The following is a 7,500-nucleotide window of genomic DNA, read 5'->3' on the forward strand; positions in this document are numbered from 1 at the left end:
CGAGCAACATCATTTAAAAAGCATTGCAGCCAGCTTTACATTGTGCCTGTCCTGAAGAAGACTCATTAGGAGTCGAAACGTCGACTTTGGCACAATATTTTTCATTGAATTCATTGTTACACTTTAAAAACTAGTTGTTTTGAAAAAATAATTTCAATTATTTTGAAATAAAAAAATAAAAATTTTTTAAAAAATTAAAAAAAATTAAAAAACGCTAAAAAAATACCAAAATACAAAAAAACACAATAAAAAAATAGTTTTTTTTTTATTTCATTGGAATAATTTTATTTTAGTGGATTGCTTTCCCGTTTGAAAGTACACTTTTCGTTGATCACATTTAAGAATAATTTAAGTTGATTGGATTTTTTTACAATTAAAACAATTTCATTTGGATTACCTCGTTTTTGGCTTTTTTCCCCTCAATTTTGGGAAACAATTTCAGTTGTTTGTGTTGGAATTCTAAAAAGAAAAATAACAAACAAACACAAAGTATGGACGACTGGACCGAGGTGCGATATGGTCGCAGAAGGAAGCGCGTCCGCCAACCGGAGTGGGACCGAGGGTACGGGGGGCCACGGTGGAAGGACCGTGCACCCACCTCCTCCTTCCGGAGGGGGAATCAGGTCCCCTACCCTAACCCTAACCCCTAACCCTAACCCTAACCCTTCACAAATATGTCATCCTCAAATATGTCATCGTGGTTATCATCCCCATTCCTAACCCTAACCCTAAACCTAAACCCTAAACCCTAAACCTAAACCTAACCCTAAACCCTAAACCCTAACCCTAAACTACTTTCTGTGCAGTGACATTTTTCATCAACACTACAATTTTCGGAATTTTTCGAAAAATACATTGATTCCTATGGGAAAACGTTTTTTTCGCGATAACTCGAGAACGGTACATCCTAGTGACTTACCCGTCTCCGTCTGCCATAATTCGGCCACGCCCGACACGTAGACACCAAGCATGTGTCTCTACGACCTTCCGTTCCGGAGATATCAACAAAAATACTTGTTTTTTGACCATAACTCCGCCCACCTATTACGGACATCGAGGATCCTAGCATCCATCAACGCGGCCTGACGAGACAAACACGTGAAGGTATGGCACATTTTGATACGACCTTCCTATCAAGAGTTATTCACAAATATGTCATCCTCAAATATGTCATCGTGGTTATCATCCCCATTCCTAACCCTAACCCTAACCCTAACCCTCTAACCCTAACCCCCTAACCCTAACCCTAACCCTAACCCTATCAAGAGTTATTCACAAATATGTCATCCTCAAATATGTCATCGTGGTTATCATCCCCATTCCTAACCCTAACCCTAACCCTAACCCTAACCCAGAACCAAGCCTGACACCCATTCAGCCAAGCCGGCTAGCACTCCCGAGGGACAGTCCTTCCTCAGGAAGTGTGGGTGCAGGGCCAAAAGAAGCCTCTTTTAGGGAGTCTGATTCTCCTGGAGAAGTCCACTCTAAGGAACAGCAAGTTAAGGTTTTGAAAGACCTAGCTGCTCGTTTGGAGAACAGACGGAAGACAAGGGCTACATTTCAATTGGGAAGGGCAAAAATTTAAACCTGGTACAGATATGGGCTAACCTAAATTATACCTACCTCTAATCCGGGGATACTTACCTCATCCTAATCTGTGGAGAGAAAAAAGAAAAGGAAACCAAAAGACCAGATGATACTTACCTCTAATCCGGGGATACTTACCTCATCCTACCTGGGGAGAAAAAAAGAAAAAAGAAAGGGAACCCTAAGAAACCAATTGATACTTACCTTAAGTCCAGGGATACTTACCTTATCCATACCTGTGGGAGAAAAGAAAGGAAAAAATTAAAAAAATCTATAAATAAACATAATATGGTTAAACATACAGCCTAAATTTAGATGGGGGGGCTGGCCACCCAGGTGCTGAGGACCGTGCACGTGCCTGGGACCAGCCCGTTGGGTGTAAGTGTCCCAGGACCCCTTTTTCCTCCACCCTAACCCTAACCCTAACCCTAACCCTGTCATCCTCAAATATGTCATCGTGGTTATCATCCCCATTCCTAACCCTAACCCTAACCCTAACCCCTAACCCCTAACCCTAACCCTAACCCCTAACCCCTAACCCCTAACCCTAACCCTAACCCTAACCCTAGCTAACTGCCGCTTCTGTGTGCTCCTAGTGTCTCCCCCCCTCCCTGTCTCTCCTCCCCCCTCCCTGTGTCCCCCCCCTGTGTCTCCCCCTCCTCCTCCCCTACCTGTCTCCCCCCCTCCCACCAATACAATGTATATATTAAATCCATAATCATATTTTTTTATCATAAATTATTGTTTTTAACCCCACAAACTTATTTATATAAATTAAATCTTTTATTAAATTATGCTTTTAAACCCAAAATACTTTTTAATAAACATGAATTTAACCCTTACATTCCCACATCAATTTAGTTTTTTCAAAAAGGTCACTTCATGACTGGTACCAAAAACCCTTACACCTGGACATGTCACTTTTACTAAACCTAACCAGTCGGGAGTTCTTGCTGGATAGAATTCTGCATGCTGTACACTCAATAGCGCCACCTGTGGACAGAAAACATATGAAAATGAATTCACAAAAAGTCACTTCCAATGGACTCAGAATGGCCTGAAACGTGCTCTAAACTACTTTCTGTGCAGTGACATTTTTCATCAACACTTTGTACAATTTTCGGAATTTTTCGAAAAATACATTGATTCCTATGGGAAAACGGTTTTCTCGCGATAACTCGAGAACGGTACATCCTAGCGACTTGCAAACGGTCTCCGTCTGCCATAATTCGGCCACGCCCGACACGTAGACACCGAGCACGTGTCTCTACGACCTTCCGTTCCGGAGATATCAACAAAAAAACTTGTTTTTCGACCATAACTCCGCCCCCCTATTACGGACATCGAGGATCCTAGTATCCATCAACGCGGCCTGACGAGACCAACACGTGAAGGTATGGCACATTTTGATACGACCTTCCTATCAAAAGTTATTCACAAATATGTCATCCTCAAATATGTCATCGTGGTTATCATCCCCATTCCTAACCCTAACCCTAACCCTAACCCTAACCCTAACCCTAACCCTAACCCTAACCCTAACCCAGGACCCCTTTTTCCTCCACCCTAACCCTAACCCTAACCCTAACCCTGTCATCCTCAAATATGTCATCGTGGTTATCATCCCCATTCCTAACCCTAACCCTAACCCTAACCCCTAACCCCTAACCCTAACCCTAACCCCTAACCCCTAACCCCTAACCCTAACCCTAACCCTAACCCTAGCTAACTGCCGCTTCTGTGTGCTCCTAGTGTCTCCCCCCCTCCCTGTCTCTCCTCCCCCCTCCCTGTGTCCCCCCCCTGTGTCTCCCCCTCCTCCTCCCCTACCTGTCTCCCCCCCTCCCACCAATACAATGTATATATTAAATCCATAATCATATTTTTTTATCATAAATTATTGTTTTTAACCCCACAAACTTATTTATATAAATTAAATCTTTTATTAAATTATGCTTTTAAACCCAAAATACTTTTTAATAAACATGAATTTAACCCTTACATTCCCACATCAATTTAGTTTTTTCAAAAAGGTCACTTCATGACTGGTACCAAAAACCCTTACACCTGGACATGTCACTTTTACTAAACCTAACCAGTCGGGAGTTCTTGCTGGATAGAATTCTGCATGCTGTACACTCAATAGCGCCACCTGTGGACAGAAAACATATGAAAATGAATTCACAAAAAGTCACTTCCAATGGACTCAGAATGGCCTGAAACGTGCTCTAAACTACTTTCTGTGCAGTGACATTTTTCATCAACACTTTGTACAATTTTCGGAATTTTTCGAAAAATACATTGATTCCTATGGGAAAACGGTTTTCTCGCGATAACTCGAGAACGGTACATCCTAGCGACTTGCAAACGGTCTCCGTCTGCCATAATTCGGCCACGCCCGACACGTAGACACCGAGCACGTGTCTCTACGACCTTCCGTTCCGGAGATATCAACAAAAAAACTTGTTTTTCGACCATAACTCCGCCCCCCTATTACGGACATCGAGGATCCTAGTATCCATCAACGCGGCCTGACGAGACCAACACGTGAAGGTATGGCACATTTTGATACGACCTTCCTATCAAAAGTTATTCACAAATATGTCATCCTCAAATATGTCATCGTGGTTATCATCCCCATTCCTAACCCTAACCCTAACCCTAACCCTAACCCTAAACCTAAACCTAACCCTAACCCTAACCCTAACCCTAACCCTAATCCTAATCTCAACCCTAAACCTAAACCTAAACCTAATCCCAACCCTAAACCTAACCCTAAACCTAACCCTAACCCTAAACCTAACCCTAATCTCAACCCTAAACCTAACCTTAGCCCTAAACCTAAACCTAATCCTAACCCTAATCCTAGTCCTAATCCTAACCCTAATTCGGATCACACAATTCATAAGAGTAGAAATTATAGGGGTCAAAATATTTTCATTTGGCAAAGAAAGGGTTAAAAATTCATGGATTAAATAATAATTGGCATTACAAGGGTTAAAAATTCATGGATTAAATAATAATTGGCATTACAAGGGTTAAAAATTCATGGATTAAATAATAATTGGCATTACTAGGGTTAATAATTCATGGATTAAATAATAATTGGCATTACAAGGGTTAATAAATTAATTACACACATAAGAAATAATTCATTAGTTCATAAATAATATATTTTATTATAATACATGGGTTTTATTCATTTAATTTAATTTGATTCGGCATTTAAGGGGTTAAAAACAGGGTTAAAAACAAAGTTAATATCATCGACGCAAAACTTCATGCGCAAAATTTGTAACGCCAACAGCGCCTATATAAAGAGCGCAGAGCTGAGAGAGCTCATTTCACATGAAAACACAGACAGAGAAGCAGCTAGATCACTTCAGTTATTTAGTGTGCAGCCTGAGGAAGACTCATATTGGTCGAAACGTCGCGTTTTTTTCGTTTTTTTTTTCGAAAATTGCACACCTTCCTTAGTTCATTAGTATACATTTTGATTTTTAATTTTTTGAAAAAAATAAAAAATAAAAAAACAGTTACTTACCTTTACTTACCTTATACCTACCTGATCCTTTCCCACGTTTGGGATTGCGTTTTACTTTTGTTTTTTTTGGATTGCCCGTCCACAGAAAGATGGACGGAGACTGGACAGTGGTCCGTTACGGTCGGCGGCGCAACAGGGCCCGCCGACAGCCTCGGGACCAGGGGAACGGACGTCCATGGGGGACGGACCGTGCACGTGCCTCTTCCTTCGGGAGGAGGACCTACTTTTTCTCACCCCCTAACCCTAACCCTAACCCTAACCCTAAATAAATACTTACCTTTAAATAATTTTATTCATGTTCATTTTAGAAATCAAAATTACAATTAATACCTTATTTTATACTTTTAAAATACTTACCTAATGAAAAAAACCTGAAAAAAACCTGAAAAAACCTGAAAAAAAGAAGAAACCAAGACGGACACTATAAATTTGTACCAAAAATCTACTTACCTGATTGGCTGTAACAGAGAAACCAAAGTGTAAAAAGCCGTTTTGGGCGGAGTATAAAAGGAGCAGACAGAGCTCTGCTCATTATTACTCTGACATCCGACCGAGCAACATCATTTAAAAAGCATTGCAGCCAGCTTTACATTGTGCCTGTCCTGAAGAAGACTCATTAGGAGTCGAAACGTCGACTTTGGCACAATATTTTTCATTGAATTCATTGTTACACTTTAAAAACTAGTTGTTTTGAAAAAATAATTTCAATTATTTTGAAATAAAAAAATAAAAATTTTTTAAAAAATTAAAAAAAATTAAAAAACGCTAAAAAAATACCAAAATACAAAAAAACACAATAAAAAAATAGTTTTTTTTTTATTTCATTGGAATAATTTTATTTTAGTGGATTGCTTTCCCGTTTGAAAGTACACTTTTCGTTGATCACATTTAAGAATAATTTAAGTTGATTGGATTTTTTTACAATTAAAACAATTTCATTTGGATTACCTCGTTTTTGGCTTTTTTCCCCTCAATTTTGGGAAACAATTTCAGTTGTTTGTGTTGGAATTCTAAAAAGAAAAATAACAAACAAACACAAAGTATGGACGACTGGACCGAGGTGCGATATGGTCGCAGAAGGAAGCGCGTCCGCCAACCGGAGTGGGACCGAGGGTACGGGGGGCCACGGTGGAAGGACCGTGCACCCACCTCCTCCTTCCGGAGGGGGAATCAGGTCCCCTACCCTAACCCTAACCCCTAACCCTAACCCTAACCCTTCACAAATATGTCATCCTCAAATATGTCATCGTGGTTATCATCCCCATTCCTAACCCTAACCCTAAACCTAAACCCTAAACCCTAAACCTAAACCTAACCCTAAACCCTAAACCCTAACCCTAAACTACTTTCTGTGCAGTGACATTTTTCATCAACACTACAATTTTCGGAATTTTTCGAAAAATACATTGATTCCTATGGGAAAACGTTTTTTTCGCGATAACTCGAGAACGGTACATCCTAGTGACTTACCCGTCTCCGTCTGCCATAATTCGGCCACGCCCGACACGTAGACACCAAGCATGTGTCTCTACGACCTTCCGTTCCGGAGATATCAACAAAAATACTTGTTTTTTGACCATAACTCCGCCCACCTATTACGGACATCGAGGATCCTAGCATCCATCAACGCGGCCTGACGAGACAAACACGTGAAGGTATGGCACATTTTGATACGACCTTCCTATCAAGAGTTATTCACAAATATGTCATCCTCAAATATGTCATCGTGGTTATCATCCCCATTCCTAACCCTAACCCTAACCCTAACCCTCTAACCCTAACCCCCTAACCCTAACCCTAACCCTAACCCTATCAAGAGTTATTCACAAATATGTCATCCTCAAATATGTCATCGTGGTTATCATCCCCATTCCTAACCCTAACCCTAACCCTAACCCTAACCCAGAACCAAGCCTGACACCCATTCAGCCAAGCCGGCTAGCACTCCCGAGGGACAGTCCTTCCTCAGGAAGTGTGGGTGCAGGGCCAAAAGAAGCCTCTTTTAGGGAGTCTGATTCTCCTGGAGAAGTCCACTCTAAGGAACAGCAAGTTAAGGTTTTGAAAGACCTAGCTGCTCGTTTGGAGAACAGACGGAAGACAAGGGCTACATTTCAATTGGGAAGGGCAAAAATTTAAACCTGGTACAGATATGGGCTAACCTAAATTATACCTACCTCTAATCCGGGGATACTTACCTCATCCTAATCTGTGGAGAGAAAAAAGAAAAGGAAACCAAAAGACCAGATGATACTTACCTCTAATCCGGGGATACTTACCTCATCCTACCTGGGGAGAAAAAAAGAAAAAAGAAAGGGAACCCTAAGAAACCAATTGATACTTACCTTAAGTCCAGGGATACTTACCTTATCCAT

Source organism: Scomber japonicus, chromosome 6 (assembly GCF_027409825.1).
Source record: "Scomber japonicus isolate fScoJap1 chromosome 6, fScoJap1.pri, whole genome shotgun sequence".
In the NCBI taxonomy this organism is placed as follows: Eukaryota; Metazoa; Chordata; class Actinopteri; order Scombriformes; family Scombridae; genus Scomber; species Scomber japonicus.